General features: G+C 27.0%; 1 long non-coding RNA gene across 1 annotated transcript; it reads right to left on the bottom strand.

Annotated features, from left to right (window-relative positions):
• Positions 1-311: 311 nt before the first annotated feature.
• On the bottom strand, positions 312-17120 carry LOC126298704 (uncharacterized). Its single transcript, XR_007552654.1, has 2 exons — positions 17054-17120; positions 312-1387 (listed from the first exon to the last, which is right to left on the bottom strand). It is a non-coding gene; the product is annotated as an uncharacterized LOC126298704 (long non-coding RNA).
• Between the last annotated feature and the right edge of the window lie 430 nt (positions 17121-17550).

Consider the following 17550-nt stretch of genomic DNA (forward strand, 5'->3'; position numbering starts at 1 on the left):
TTAAAAATAATTACAATTGGTAGAATTAGTGCAATTTCTACATCAAAAATTAAAAAGATTACTGCGATTAGGAAGAATCGTATTGAGAATGGTATTCGTGCTGATCTTTTTGGATCAAACCCACATTCAAATGGTGATCTTTTTTCTCGATCATTAATTAATTTTTTTGATAGTGTTGTTGCCAGGATTATAACAATTATTGGAATAATAAATCTAATGAAAACTCTTGTTGATAGAATTAGAATTGTTTTTCTTGATTTATATCAAGCTTTCTGATTGGAAGTCAAATGTACTATTTATACTAGAAAAACAATTATCTACCTCATCAATAAATAGAGATATATAAGAATAATCATACTACGTCTACGAAGTGTCAGTATCATGCTGCTGCTTCAAATCCAAAGTGATGTCTTGGTGAAAATTGATTTATTGAGTGTCGAAGTAGACATGTTTTAAAAAAGATTGTTCCAATAATTACGTGTAAACCATGGAATCCTGTTGCAACAAAGAATGTTGATCCATAAACTGCATCTGCAATGGTAAAAGGTGCTTCTCAATATTCATATGCTTGAAGTATTGTAAAGTATAGTCCTAATAACACTGTGAAGAATAATCCTTGTAGTGCTTGAGTATGATTAGATTCCATTAAACTATGATGTGCTCATGTTACTGTTACTCCTGATGCTAAAAGAATAGCTGTATTAAGTAATGGAATTTGTATAGGGTTAAAGGGTTGAATTCCTATTGGAGGTCATAGTATTCCTAGTTCAATTGTTGGTGCTAATCTTCTTCTAAAGAATGCTCAAAAAAAAGAAACGAAAAATAATACCTCTGATGCAATAAATAAAATTATTCCTCATCGTAATCCAATTGATACAAATCCTGTATGTAATCCTTGATATGTTCCTTCTCGTACTACATCTCGTCATCATTGAATTATAGTTAGTAGGGTAATTCCAAATCCAATTATGAATAAGTTAATATTAAATAGGTGGAATCATTTTGCTAGTCCTGATACTAGGACTATTGCTCCAATTGCTCCTGTTAATGGTCAAGGTCTATAGTCTACTAAGTGGAATGGGTGGTTTGAGTGAGTTGTTAACATAGGTTTAATATACTTCTGTAGAATATAGAGTTCTTAGAATTGAGAAAACATAGGCTTGAATTATTGCTACTGCTGATTCTAGAATTAATAGAAGTATTTGTCCAATAATTAGTAATGAGATTAAGTTTATTGCTATAGATGGTATTGTGTTTCCTAATAAGGTTAATAATAAGTGTCCTGCAATTATATTTGCTGCCAACCGTACTGCTAATGTACCTGGTCGAATAACATTACTAATTGTTTCAATTAGTACTATAAATGATATTAATGCAGGCGGTGTACCTTGTGGTACAAGGTGTGTAAATATTTGATTAGTATGGTTAATTCATCCAAATAATATAAATCTTAGCCATATAGGTAGGGCAATTGCAAATGTTAATGCTAAATGTCTTGTTCTAGTAAAAATATAAGGGAATAATCCTATGAAATTGTTAAATAATATTATAATAAAAATTGAGATGAAAATGAATGTTGTTCCATTAAATGATTTTGGTCCAAGAAGTGTTTTAAATTCATTACGTAAGGTTAAATTTAGTTTATTTCAGATAATGTTAATTCGTGATGGTGTAAGTCAAAATAGTGATGGGATTAATAATAGTCCTAGAAATGTTCTAGTTCAATTTAATGATAAATTAAAGATGTTAGTTGATGGGTCAAATGTTGAGAATAGATTTGTTATCATTTTCAATTTAAGTTTTTTATTTCAATTGTTCCTTTTTCTGCTCTTTTAATAAGGTTAGGTTTAAATGAGAAGAAGTTTATTTGATTAAACAAGATTAATGTAGCTGAAAATATAATGAATAGTGAGAATCATATAAGAGGGGATATTTGAGGGATTTGGATATAATTTCCCCATCAGAAGTAGTCGTTAATTTACTATTATTTGGTTTAAGAGACCATTACTTACTTTCAGTCATCTGATGAATTTGAAGGTGTACTAATTTTTTTTTAGTTACTTTAGATTGACACTCTAATGTTATTTATTTTAACTAACTCCTTAAATTATCTTAGATAATCACTTAATAAATAAATTTACTGAAGTTCTTTCAATTACAATTGGTATAAATCTGTGGTTTGCTCCACAGATTTCTGAGCATTGTCCAAAGAATAATCCAGGTCGATTTATTGTGAATGTTCCTTGATTTAACCGACCTGGCGTTGCATCAATTTTAACCCCTAATGCAGGAACTGCTCATGAGTGTAGAACATCTGATGCTCTTGTTAATACTCGTACTTCTGTATTTATTGGTAGGATTGTTCGGTTATCTACATCTAGTAGTCGGAATCCATCATTTTCTAGGTCTTGTTCTGGTGTTATATAAGTGTCAAATTCTACGTCTATGAAGTCTGAATATTCATATCTTCAATATCATTGTCGTCCAATGGTTTTAATTGTAATTATTGCATCTACTGAATCATCAAGTAAATATAATAGTCGTAATGATGGAAGGGCAATAAAAAGTAATGTAATTGCTGGTAAAGCTGTTCAGATTGTTTCAATTAAATGTCCATGAAGTATATTATGGTTAGTATAGGCAATAAATAATATATAACTTAGGGCATAACCTACAATTACTGTAATTAATAATAATACGACCATAGTATGATAATGAAAGAATGATAATTGCTCCATTAATGGTGAAGCTCCATCTTGAAGAGATAAATTTGATCATGTTGCCATTAATAAATATTTTCTAATAAAAGGTCAAACCTTTATTTGTAGAGCTTAAATCTACTGCACTAATCTGCCATATTAGAATCTAGAGAGTAATGGTAATTCTGAGTAACTATGTTCTGCAGGAGGGTTATTTTGTAGTCATTCTGTTGATCTTCTTATGTTAGCTCTAAATATAATTGCTCGGTTTGTAATCATTCTTTCTCATATAATTACAATGAATATAATGATTCCTACAATAGAAATTGTAGACCCAATTCTTGATACTACGTTTCATGATGTATATGCGTCTGGGTAGTCAGAGTATCGTCGAGGTATTCCTGCTAATCCTAGGAAGTGTTGAGGAAAGAATGTTAAATTTACTCCAATGAATATAATTGTAAATTGGATTTTTAATCATGTATTATTTATAGTTAATCCTGTAAATAGTGGATATCATTGAATGACACCTCCTATAATTGCAAATACTGCTCCTATAGATAATACATAATGAAAGTGGGCTACTACATAATATGTATCATGTAATACAATATCAAGTGATGAATTTGCTAATACTAATCCTGTTAATCCACCAATTGTAAATAGGAAAATAAATCCTAGAGCTCATAATAATGGTGGATTGAACTTGAATTTAGTTCCACATAATGTAGCTAATCATCTAAATACCTTAATTCCTGTAGGTACAGCAATAATTATTGTTGCTGATGTAAAATATGCTCGTGTGTCAACATCCATTCCTACTGTAAATATATGATGTGCTCATACAATAAATCCTATTAGTCCAATTGATAGTATAGCATAAATTATACCTAATGTTCCAAATGATTCAATTTTTCCTCTTTCTTGACATACAATATGTGAAATAATTCCGAACCCCGGTAGAATTAAAATATAAACTTCTGGGTGTCCAAAGAATCAAAATAGATGTTGATATAGAATTGGGTCACCCCCTCCTGCAGGGTCAAAGAATGATGTATTTAAATTTCGATCTGTTAATAATATAGTAATAGCTCCTGCTAAAACTGGAAGTGAAAGAAGGAGAAGTAATGCTGTAATAGCTACAGATCATACAAATAAAGGTGTTTGATCTAAAGTTATACTTTCTGATCGTATATTAATTGCTGTTGTAATGAAATTCACTGCACCAAGAATAGATGATACACCTGCTAAGTGCAGTGAAAAAATAGCTAGATCTACAGATGCACCCCTGTGTGCAATAGCTCCTGCTAGAGGAGGGTAAACTGTTCATCCTGTACCAGCACCATTATCTACTATAGAAGATGTAAGAAGAAGGGTTAGTGAAGGTGGTAGTAATCAAAAACTTATATTATTTATTCGTGGAAATGCTATATCTGGTGCACCAATTATTAGTGGAACAAGTCAATTACCAAATCCACCAATTATAATAGGTATTACTATAAAGAAAATTATTATGAATGCGTGAGCTGTAATAATAACATTATAAATCTGGTCATCCCCAATTAGAGATCCGGGTTGGCCAAGTTCAGCACGAATAAGTATTCTTATTGATGTTCCTACTATTCCTGCTCATGCTCCAAATATGAAGTATAAAGTACCAATGTCCTTATGGTTTGTTGAGAATAATCATTTTTGCGGTAAGATGGCTGAATTTTAGGTGGTAGACTGTAAATCTACTTATGAGATGTTTTCTCTCTTATCATATTTAGGTCTTATATTCAATTATGATTCTAGACTGCAATTCTAGAGGTGTAAAATTTTACTAAGGCCTAAAAGATTATTCTTTTAATTATAACTTTGAAGGTTATTAGTTTGATTAACTTAAGTCCTTAGTATAATGAAATTAAGGTTGATGTTGAAATCAATCCTATTGTTGAAATTATTACTGTTATAGGAAGAATGATTCTTGATTTTTGGGACTTTATCTTTATAGATCACGAATTTTCTGTGTATGATATAATTAGAGCTGAGAATCTAATACGTATATAGTAGTAGAGTGTAATTGTAGTTAATACAACTATAATAGTTATAATAGTTGTTATATTGTTTTCTATTAATGATTGTATTACAATTCATTTTGGTAAGAATCCAAGGAATGGTGGTAGTCCACCTAAAGATAATAAAGATAAGAATATTATGAATTTAATTTCGGTTTTTATATTTCTGGCTGAATAAATTTGATTTATGAAAAATAAATTTATTTGCTTAAATAATAAAACTATAATTAATCTTAATAGTGAGTAAATAATGAAGTATAGTTCTCAGATGTTTTCTCTGACTGTTAATGATCTAATTATTCAACCTAGACGTCTGATTGATGAATATGCTAAAAGTTGTCGTAAGGATGTTTGATTTAAACCTCCTATTGCCCCAATAATAATTCTTAAGATAATAATTGTTCAAATAAAAGTTCTTAATTGAATACAATAAGATAAGACCATTATTGGGGCGATTTTTTGTCATGTTATTAATGTTAAACAATTATTTCATCTTGATGCTCCTATAACTTCTGGAAATCAGAAATGGAAAGGTGCAGCTCCAATCTTTAATAATAGTCTAGATCTAATTATTATTGATGGGATAAATTCTGTTTCCCATCCCATGGGATATTTTATTTGAATCAGCAAAATTGAAAATAATAATATTGTCGATGCTATTGCTTGGACAATAAAATATTTAATTGATGATTCATTTATTATTATATTTTTATTTCTTGTTAGGAGCGGAATAAATGAAAGTAAGTTGATCTCAAGTCCTATTCAAACCCCAAATCAGGAATTTGATGAAATGGACAGGATCGTTCCTATCATTAATGTTGATGGAAGAGAAGTTTTGTAGAGTTGTTGGTCATTAAAAAGGAGAGGATTGATACCTCTATAAATGGGGTATGAACCCATTAGCTTGTTTAGCTTACCTTTTTACATTAAGGTGTATGATGCACGTTAGTTTTTGAAACTAAAGGAGGTAGTTTAATTCTATCTTATGTAATTTTAATGAAGGTAATTTTATTTACTTTATTTACCCTATCAAGGTAACCCTTTAATCAGGCACTTCATTTATTTAATATATAAATCGAAAGTTTTTTTTTGAAATTCTTTTATGTATTATTTTGTTTAATTAGGATTAATTTATCCTGCTCATTTTATTTTATATATATATATATATATATATATATATATATATATATATATATATATATATATATATATTAAATAATTTATATTAATATATTACATTTAATTGAAATTAAAGTATTATAAGTTCATCTTACCATAATCAATTGATTATTTTAATGCAATTATTTACCTAGGATTATAGCTACTTATGTTTTTAGCTTAAAATAGGTTATTATAATATAATATATATAATAATATGTAATTTAATATTTAATATTATTATAATTGGATATAATAAATAAAATTATTAATTTAAATATAAAATATTATAATTAATATAAATAATTATATTAATTATAATAATATAATTATGTAAATTATCTATAATTAGATTATTTAACTAATATATATGAAAGTTAACTTAATATAAAAAAAGAATTCATATTAATGACATATTATATTAAATTACATAATTGTATAAAATATATTTATTATATTATATAATCTTTATTTATTTATTAGTGAAAAGAAAGATTAAATAAGAAAGAATATAATACATTTATTGCTATACATGTTCCATATTAATCTTTAATTATATATAATAGAGAAGTTGTTGTGGTCATACATAGAGGCGTTTCTTTTTTTTTTGTTAATGTTTGTGGTTTTTTTCTTTTTTTTTCTTTAAATATTTGAATCTTTTATTTTTTTCCTGAATTAATAGATTTAAAATTTTCTTATTTTTTATTGTTAAAAGTTTTATTCTTGCTTGTTTATTCACTTTTTCTTTGTATTATATGTAAGTTTTGTTAGACTAAATGTTCTTTTTGCAGTAATTTGATTTAATTATCAAGTGATTTTGGATTTAGCAATTGATTTAGTATCGGCATAATTCGTGCCAGCAGCCGCGGTTATACGATTGATACAAGTGAATATTATTGGTTAAAACAGTTGTTTATATTATTAGGGTTGAAATATAAATTTGTAAGGTGAAATGTTAAAATTTATTTGTGGCCCTTTTTATGAATCTGTGAAATTTAAATAATAAACTAGGATTAGATACCCTATTATTTTAAATGTTAATTATATTTACCAGGGTACTATTAGTTAAGGTCTTTAAACCCAAAGAATTTGGCGGTATCTCATTCCATTCAGAGGAACCTACCCCATGATTGATAATACACGATTTACTCTACTTAATTTATTTGTTTGTATATCTCAGTTATCAGAGAATCTTTTTAGAGTTATAATTCTCAAGATTTATAATTATAAAATATTTCAGGTCAAGGTGCAGCTTATAGTTAAGAGGAGGTGGGTTACAATAGATTTTTGTTTATAACGGATTTGATAGTGAAATACTGTTAATGAAGGTGGATTTGATAGTAATTTAATTTATTTAATTTAACTGATATTGGCTCTGAGATGTGTACACATCGCCCGTCGCTCTCATTATTGATTATTCTATTTTATTTTAAAGTAGCTTCAATTTAGATGAGATAAGTCGTAACATAGTAGATGTACTGGAAAGTGTATCTAGGAAGAGTTTCAAGATATAACTTATTAGTAAAGTGTTTCATTTACACGGAAAATTTTTCTGTGCAAATCAGGATATCTTGATTATTTATTTTATTATATTTATTTTTTGTTTATTTAATTATTTAATATAAATAATTTTATTGTATTTTTGTCTTAGTATATTTTATAGAATTGATTTTTTAAATTATAGTTTATTGGTAATGTAAGTGTTTTATGAAATATTATTTTAAATTTTTTTAAGTAGATTTTATTTATTGTACCTTTTGTATCAGGGTTTATCAAAATTTTAGTATTTATTGTACTTGTCTCGATTTGGGTTGATTTATAAATAATTTATAGTTAATGTATCATAATTATTATTAAATTATTTATAGAAATGAGATGTTAATCGTTTCCCAAGATATCTAGTTTCTTAAGAAAAAATTTAATTTTTTAAAGTTATTTGTTTTTATTTAATTATTTAAGTAAAAATATTAACTTATTTATTCTTTAAGGGATAAGCTTTGAAGTTAATAACCTATAATTTATTTTATAGAAATATAATAGTAAGCTTTAAACCAGCTATCTTTAAGATTACGTTTTAGTTCATTATTTTTTATTTTGATTTTATAAATATTTTAGGTTTTTTATTAAGATTATTAATTTAATTTTAAAATTTTTGTTATAATGATAGAATTAGTATATTTATTTGTATGAAATTTTTACCTTGTGAACTTATTATAAGGAACTAGGCAAAATTGATTTCCGCCTGTTTATCAAAAACATGTCCTCTTGTTTATATTTTGAGGTCTGGCCTGCTCACTGAGCGTATTTTTAAAGAGCCGCGGTATTTTGACCGTGCAAAGGTAGCATAATCATTAGTCTCTTAATTAGTGGCTGGAATGAATGGCTTGACGAGAAATCAACTGTCTCTTAATAAATTTTTGAATTTAACTTTTGAGTCAAAAGGCTTAAATTCTTCTTTAGGACGAGAAGACCCTATAGAGCTTGACATTTTACTTTTATATAGTTTTTTGTTTGTCTTTCTATATTTAATGATGATGTTTTGTTGGGGTGACATGAAGAATAGATAAACTCTTCATTATTATATCATTTATTTATGTTTGTTATTTTGATCCATAATTTATGATCATAAGATTAAGTTACCTTAGGGATAACAGCGTAATTGTTTTTGAGAGCTCATATCGACAAAGCAGATTGCGACCTCGATGTTGGATTAAGAAAAATTTTGGGTGCAGGAGCCCAATGATTAGGTCTGTTCGACCTTTAAATTCTTACATGATCTGAGTTCAGACCGGCGTGAGCCAGGTCGGTTTCTATCCTAAGATTGTTAATCCATATTAGTACGAAAGGACCATATGGTTAAAATATTTTTTGTTATATTGATTAATATTAATTTATTTACGATTTTGACAGATTAATGTGTTGAATTTAGAATTCATTTATGTAGATTTTTTCTACAAATAGTATTGATACTTTATGATTTATTTATATTTATTTTGAATTTTCTTTTATTGGTTATTTGTGTTTTAATTAGTGTTGCCTTTTTAACTTTATTAGAGCGTAAGGTTTTAGGTTATATTCAGATTCGAAAGGGTCCAAATAAGGTAGGTTTTGTTGGAATTCCTCAGCCATTTAGAGATGCTATTAAGTTAATTTGTAAGGAGCAGCCAATTCCTATTATATCTAATTACCTACTTTATTATTTTTCCCCTGTTTTTAATTTAATGATTTCTTTAGCCGTTTGAGTAATTTTTCCTTATTTAACTTATATGTGTTCTTTTTCTTATGGATTTTTATTTTTTTTATGTTGTACTAGATTAGGTGTTTATACTGTTATAATTGCTGGTTGATCTTCTAATTCAAATTATTCATTATTAGATTCTCTTCGTTCTGTTGCTCAAACAATTTCTTATGAAGTTAGTTTAGCTTTAATTTTATTGTCTTTAATTATTTTAATTGGTAGTTTTAATATGTTTGATTTTATAAACTATCAGCTTTATTGTTGATTTATTATTATTTCTTTTCCTTTAGCTTTAGCTTGTTTTGCTTCTTGCTTAGCTGAAACTAATCGTACTCCTTTTGATTTTGCTGAAGGGGAATCTGAGTTAGTTTCAGGATTTAATATTGAGTATGGTGCCGGTGGTTTTACTTTAATTTTTTTAGCTGAATATACTAGAATTGTCTTCATAAGAATGTTATTGGCTTTAATTTTTTTGGGCGGTGATTTTTATTCTTTTATATTTTTTATTAAGCTTGCTATTATATCTTTTGGTTTTATTTGGGTTCGTGGAACATTACCACGGTTCCGTTATGATAAATTAATGTACTTAGATTGAAAAAGTTTTTTACCTTTATCTTTGAATTTTTTTATTTTCTTTGTTGGTTTAAAGATTTTATTTATCTCATTTGTTTAGTGAAATTTTTTGAGAAAAGTTAATAGAAGAGTTAAACTTCTAATTTTATGTTTTCAAAACATATGCTTTTCCTAAGCTAATTAACTTTATTCCTTAATTAATTTATCTCATGCGTTTGTGACATGGACATTAATTAAGAAATATGTGAAGTAAATAATTGTTAAGATTTGACCTGTTATAATATAAGGTTCTTCAACAGGTCGTTTACCAATTCACGTTAGTAAGCATACAACAACTACTATAATTCAGAATAAAATTTGATTAATAGGGTAAAATTGAATGCCTTGGAATGGTGTTTTATTATAAAATGGTAAAATTATTAAGATTCTAATTGATAAAAATAATGCAATAACACCTCCTAACTTATTAGGGATAGATCGTAGAATTGCATATGCAAATAGGAAATATCATTCTGGTTGAATGTGAACTGGTGTTACTAATGGGTTGGCAGGTACAAAGTTATCTGGATCTCCTAATAGGCAAGGATTAATTAAACATAGTATAATTAATAATGATGTTATTATTACAAATGTAATAGAATCCTTAAAGGTAAAGTATGGATGGAATGGAATTTTTTCAATATCTCCATTTAGTCCAAGAGGATTATTAGATCCTGTTTGGTGAAGAAAAAATAAATGAATTGCTGCTATAGCAGCAATAATAAATGGTAATACAAAATGGAATGTGAAGAATCGATTTAATGTTGCATTAACAACAGCGAATCCTCCTCATACTCATTGGACTAAATCTGTTCCTAAGTATGGGATTGCTGATAATAAATTAGTAATTACTGTTGTACCTCAAAAAGATATTTGGCCTCAGGGTAAGACATATCCTATAAATGCAGTTGCTATAACTAAAAATAAAATCACTGTACCAATTATTCAGGTATGTATATATATATATAAGATCCATAGTAAATTCCCCGTCCTACATGTAAGTAAATACAAATAAAAAATATAGATGCTCCATTTGCGTGTAAGGTTCGGATAATTCAACCATTATTTACGTCTCGGCAGATGTGTACTACACTACTGAATGCTATTTCAATATTTGATGTATAATGTATAGCTAAAAATAGTCCAGTTACGATTTGAATTACCAAACATAACCCTAATAGGGGTCCAAAATTTCATCAAAATGAAATATTTGTTGGGGCAGGTAAGTCAATTAAAGAGTTATTAATAATTTTAATTTAAGGATGTCTTAATCGTAAGGGTTTTTTCATTAGTAATTATCTTATTTTACGAATAGGTCCCTGATTAATATTGGTGATTTTAACAACTGCTAGTAGTGCTAAAAATAAATAAATTATTATTATTATTGTAATAATGAATGTTGGTCTATTATATAATTTTTCTAAAGATATTGTTATTTCTTGATAATTGATTGAATTATCAATATTTATAGTTTCGGTGTTTTTGAAAAAGTCTATAAATATAGATATATCTAGAATAATTAATATTAATATGATAAATACTCACATTATTAATGTAATAATTATAGTGATTGATTTAGGCTGAAATATTTCGTTTGATGCAATTCTTGTAATGTAAATAAATAATACTAGTATACCACCAAGAAAGGTTAAAAATAAAATATATGATAATCAATATCTTTCTATTATTGTTCCTGTTATTAATCCAACTAGGAAGGTTTGAAGGATAATAAAAAGCATTATTGATATTGTGTGTCTTAATTTAATAAAATTAATATTTACTACATTTGATAATGATATAATTATTATTTTGATCATTTCAGGGGGTTAGTTTATTTAAAATACCGGTTTTGGGGACCGATGATGGAAGCTTTTCCACCTCTGATGTTTTAAAAGTGGGGGCTGGACTTATTTCCGGTTTACAAGACCGGCGTTTTTTTTAAACTATTAAAACTAATGTTTATATTCTCTATTTTTACTTCTTTATTGATTTATTTTGCTGGTGTTTATGTTTTTTCTTCTAAACGTAAACATTTATTAATGGTTCTTATGAGATTAGAATATATTGTTCTTTCTTTATTTATGTTAGTTATTGTTTTTCTTATTGAGTTTGATTATGATTATTTTTTTCCTGTTATTTTTTTAGTTTTTTCTGTTTGTGAGGGTGCTTTAGGTCTTTCTATTTTAGTTTCAATAATTCGTTCTCATGGTAATGATTTTTTTAATTCTTTTGGTTTATCTTTATGTTAAAGTATTTATTTATAACTATTTTTTTGATCCCTCTTTGTTTATTAAATAATTGTTGATGGTTGGTTCATTCTTTAATGTTTCTGTCGGGTTTTGTTTTTATAATTTGTGTTTATTCATATGCTGATTTGAATATAATTAGATATTATTTTGGTATTGATTATTTTTCTTTTAGTTTAATTTTACATAGTTTTTGGATTTGTTCTTTAATAATCACTGCTAGAGGTTCAGTTTATTTAAGTTCATATCATTCTAATTTTTTTGTTTTTATGGTTTTGATTTTAATAATTATGCTTTATTGTTCATTTGCTAGATTAAGTCTTCTTTCTTTTTATATTTTTTTTGAGGCTAGATTAGTTCCTACTTTACTTTTAATTTTGGGTTGGGGTTATCAACCTGAGCGTTTGCAGGCTGGTGTTTATTTAATTTTTTATACTTTGGTTGCTAGATTACCTTTATTATTAGTTTTATTTAAGGTTTATGATTTTTCTAATACTTTATATTTTCCTTTATTGGTTGATTTTGGTTCTTATTATTTTATGTTTTATGTATTTATAATTTTGGCTTTTTTAGTTAAGATACCTATGTTTTTGGTTCATTTATGACTTCCTAAGGCTCATGTAGAGGCCCCTATTTCAGGTAGCATAATTCTTGCTGGTGTTTTATTAAAGTTAGGTGGTTATGGTATTTTTCGTGTTATAAAGGTTATTTCTTATTTGGGTTTAAAGTTTAATTATTTTTGATTGTCTTTAGGTTTATCTGGGGGTGTTATTGTAAGATTTATTTGTTTTCGTCAGGTTGATTTAAAGTCTTTAATTGCATATTCTTCTGTTGCTCATATAAGAATGGTTATTGGTGGATTGATGACTATGAATTGATGAGGTTGTGTAGGTTCTCTTTCTCTAATGGTTGGTCATGGTTTATGTTCTTCTGTTTTATTTTGTTTATCTAATATTATTTATGAACGTTTAGGTAGACGAAGATTATTAATTAACAAGGGTATAATTAATTTGATGCCAAGAATGGCTTTATGATGATTTCTTTTAAGATCATCAAATATGGCTGCTCCTCCTTCTTTAAATTTGGTAGGTGAAATTAGATTATTAAATAGAATTATATCTTGATCTTCTTTTAGATTCTTTGCTTTGATTTTTTTATCTTTTTTTAGAGCTGTTTATACTTTGTATATATATTCTTATTCTCAGCATGGGAATTATTATTCTGGTGTATATACTTGTTCTCTTGGTTATTTTCGTGAATATCATCTTTTACTTTTACATTGATTGCCTTTAAATATTCTCTGTTTAAAGGGTGAATATTTCTTTGTTTAGTTTGCTTAAGTATTTTAATTAAAAATATTGTTTTGTGGAATCAATGATATGAAGTTTTTCATCTTAGGCCGTGAATTTATTTTCTATTTGTTCTTTGAGTTTTTTTTTCTTTGTTTATTTCGAGAACTATAATTTTTATTTTAGGTATTTATTATTTAATAATTGATTATAGAGTTTTTGTTGAGTGAGAGCTTTTCAATTGAAATGGTTCTATAGTTGTTATAACTTTAATTTTGGATTGAATATCTCTTATTTTTATATCTTTTGTTATATATATTGGTTATTTATTATATAGAGGATTTATTATAGAGAGGATTATATATCTGGTGAAAAGAATATAAATCGTTTTATTATTATTGTTTTAATATTTATTCTTTCTATAGGTTTTTTAATTATTAGTCCTAATTTAATTAGAATTTTATTAGGTTGAGATGGTTTAGGTTTAGTTTCTTATTGTTTAGTTATTTATTATCAAAATGTAAAATCTTATAGTGCTGGTATATTAACTGCACTTTCTAATCGTATTGGTGATGTTGCTATTTTAATTTCTATTGCATGAATGTTAAATTTTGGTGGTTGAAATTATATTTATTATTATGATTTTATTTCTAATTCTTTTGAAATAAAGCTCATTACTATATTAATTGTTTTAGCAGCTATAACTAAGAGAGCTCAGATTCCTTTCTCTTCATGACTTCCTGCTGCTATAGCAGCTCCTACTCCTGTTTCTGCTTTAGTTCATTCTTCTACTCTTGTTACTGCTGGTGTTTATTTATTAATTCGTTTTAGACCAATATTGGATACTTATAATTGTGGTTGATTTTTACTTTTAATTGGTTGTATAACTATATTTATGGCTGGATTGGGCGCTAATTTTGAGTTTGATTTAAAGAAGATTATTGCTCTTTCTACTTTAAGACAACTTGGTTTAATAATAAGAATTTTGGCTATAGGTTATCCAAAGCTTGCATTTTTTCATTTATTGGCTCATGCTTTATTTAAGGCATTATTATTTATATGTGCAGGTTCAATAATTCATAATTTGAAGGATTCTCAGGATATTCGTTTTATAGGATCAATTGTTAATTTCATACCTTTAACTTCAGTTTGTTTTAATGATTCTAGTTTATCTTTGTGTGGAATACCTTTTTTAGCGGCATTTTATTCAAAGGATTTAATTCTTGAGATGGTTTGTTTAAGATGAATTAATTGTTTAATTTTTTTTCTTTATTTATTTTCTACTGGTTTAACTGCTTCTTATTCTTTTCGTTTGTTTTATTATTCAATATCTGGTGATAATAATTTTTATTCTAGATTTTCTTTTGATGATAAGGGTTATTATATTTCATTTGGAATAATTGGTCTATTGTTTGTTGCTGTTTTTGGTGGTAGTCTTTTATCTTGATTAATTTTTCCTATTCCTCATGTGATTGCTTTACCTTATTATTTAAAGTTTTTAACTATTACAGTTGTTATTTTAGGTGCTTATTTAGGTTATCTTATTTCTAATTTTGATTTTTCTCATAATTTATTTTCTTTAAGTATACTTTCTTTTGTCAGATTTGCTGTTTCTATATGATTTATACCTTTTCTTTCAACTAAGTTTATTAGATATATTCCTTTAAAAATAGGTTATTATTCATCTAAGTCATTTGATTATGGTTGAGGTGAATTACTTGGTGGTCAAGGTTTATATAGATTATTTATTTATTTAATTGGTTATATTCAAGGTTGATATGATTCTAATTTCAAGATTTATCTTTTAACTTTTATTTTTTGAATATTTATTTTGGTAATATTGTTTTTCGTTTACTTAAATAGCTTATAATTAGAGCGTGACACTGAAGATGTTAAGGAAGTATTTTTACTTTTAAGTATTTATAAATATAGATATATTATTTTTACAGTGAAAATGTAATGTTTTATTTAAACTATATAAATTTTAGAAATGTTAACGGAGTTTAACCGCTAATATAAAAAGTTAGCAGCTTTCATATTGGCTTTACATTTCCTTAATTGGAACTATTATAGTTCAATTATATTATTAACAGTAATACGCCTCTTTTTGGCTTCAATTAATAAGAATAAGGGTAGTACATACCAATCTTCCAGGTCGAAACTGACTGCAATATTTCGCTTCTTATTCTATTTAAGGTTGATTGATAATATCAATACTTTTTGAATGCAACCCAAATGTTATATTTAACTACAACCCTTTATTCTGCTCATTGTAATGCTCCTTGGTTTCATTCATGGTATAGTCCTCCTAATAGAACTAGAATAAAAAATATTGTTGATACTGTTCAGATTATAATGTCTGAAGTTTTAAAAATAATTACAATTGGTAGAATTAGTGCAATTTCTACATCAAAAATTAAAAAGATTACTGCGATTAGGAAGAATCGTATTGAGAATGGTATTCGTGCTGATCTTTTTGGATCAAACCCACATTCAAATGGTGATCTTTTTTCTCGATCATTAATTAATTTTTTTGATAGTGTTGTTGCCAGGATTATAACAATTATTGGAATAATAAATCTAATGAAAACTCTTGTTGATAGAATTAGAATTGTTTTTCTTGATTTATATCAAGCTTTCTGATTGGAAGTCAAATGTACTATTTATACTAGAAAAACAATTATCTACCTCATCAATAAATAGAGATATATAAGAATAATCATACTACGTCTACGAAGTGTCAGTATCATGCTGCTGCTTCAAATCCAAAGTGATGTCTTGGTGAAAATTGATTTATTGAGTGTCGAAGTAGACATGTTGATAAAAAGATTGTTCCAATAATTACGTGTAAACCATGGAATCCTGTTGCAACAAAGAATGTTGATCCATAAACTGCATCTGCAATGGTAAAAGGTGCTTCTCAATATTCATATGCTTGAAGTATTGTAAAGTATAGTCCTAATAACACTGTGAAGAATAATCCTTGTAGTGCTTGAGTATGATTAGATTCCATTAAACTATGATGTGCTCATGTTACTGTTACTCCTGATGCTCAAAGAATAGCTGTATTAAGTAATGGAATTTGTATAGGGTTAAAGGGTTGAATTCCTATTGGAGGTCATAGTATTCCTAATTCAATTGTTGGTGCTAATCTTCTTCTAAAGAATGCTCAAAAAAAAGAAACGAAAAATAATACCTCTGATGCAATAAATAAAATTATTCCTCATCGTAATCCAATTGATACAAATCCTGTATGTAATCCTTGATATGTTCCTTCTCGTACTACATCTCGTCATCATTGAATTATAGTTAGTAGGGTAATTCCAAATCCAATTATGAATAAGTTAATATTAAATAGGTGGAATCATTTTGCTAGTCCTGATACTAGGACTATTGCTCCAATTGCTCCTGTTAATGGTCAAGGTCTATAGTCTACTAAGTGGAATGGGTGGTTTGAGTGAGTTGTTAACATAGGTTTAATATACTTCTGTAGAATATAGAGTTCTTAGAATTGAGAAAACATAGGCTTGAATTATTGCTACTGCTGATTCTAGAATTAATAGAAGTATTTGTCCAATAATTAGTAATGAGATTAAGTTTATTGCTATAGATGGTCCTGTGTTTCCTAATAAGGTTAATAATAAGTGTCCTGCAATTATATTTGCTGCCAACCGTACTGCTAATGTACCTGGTCGAATAACATTACTAATTGTTTCAATTAGTACTATAAATGATAATAATGCAGGCGGTGTACCTTGTGGTACAAGGTGTGTAAATATATGATTAGTATGGTTAATTCATCCAAATAATATAAATCTTAGCCATATAGGTAGGGCAATTGCAAATGTTAATGCTAAATGTCTTGTTCTAGTAAAAATATAAGGGAATAATCCTATGAAATTGTTAAATAATATTATAATAAAAATTGAGATGAAAATGAATGTTGTTCCATTAAATGATTTTGGTCCAAGAAGTGTTTTAAATTCATTACGTAAGGTTAAATTTAGTTTATTTCAGATAATGTTAATTCGTGATGGTGTAAGTCAAAATAGTGATGGGATTAATAATAGTCCTAGAAATGTTCTAGTTCAATTTAATGATAAATTAAAGATGTTAGTTGATGGGTCAAATGTTGAGAATAGATTTGTTATCATTTTCAATTTAAGTTTTTTATTTCAATTGTTCCTTTTTCTGCTCTTTTAATAAGGTTAGGTTTAAATGAGAAGAAGTTTATTTGATTAAACAAGATTA

This window comes from Schistocerca gregaria, chromosome X (assembly GCF_023897955.1).
Source record: "Schistocerca gregaria isolate iqSchGreg1 chromosome X, iqSchGreg1.2, whole genome shotgun sequence".
Taxonomy (NCBI): Eukaryota; Metazoa; Arthropoda; class Insecta; order Orthoptera; family Acrididae; genus Schistocerca; species Schistocerca gregaria.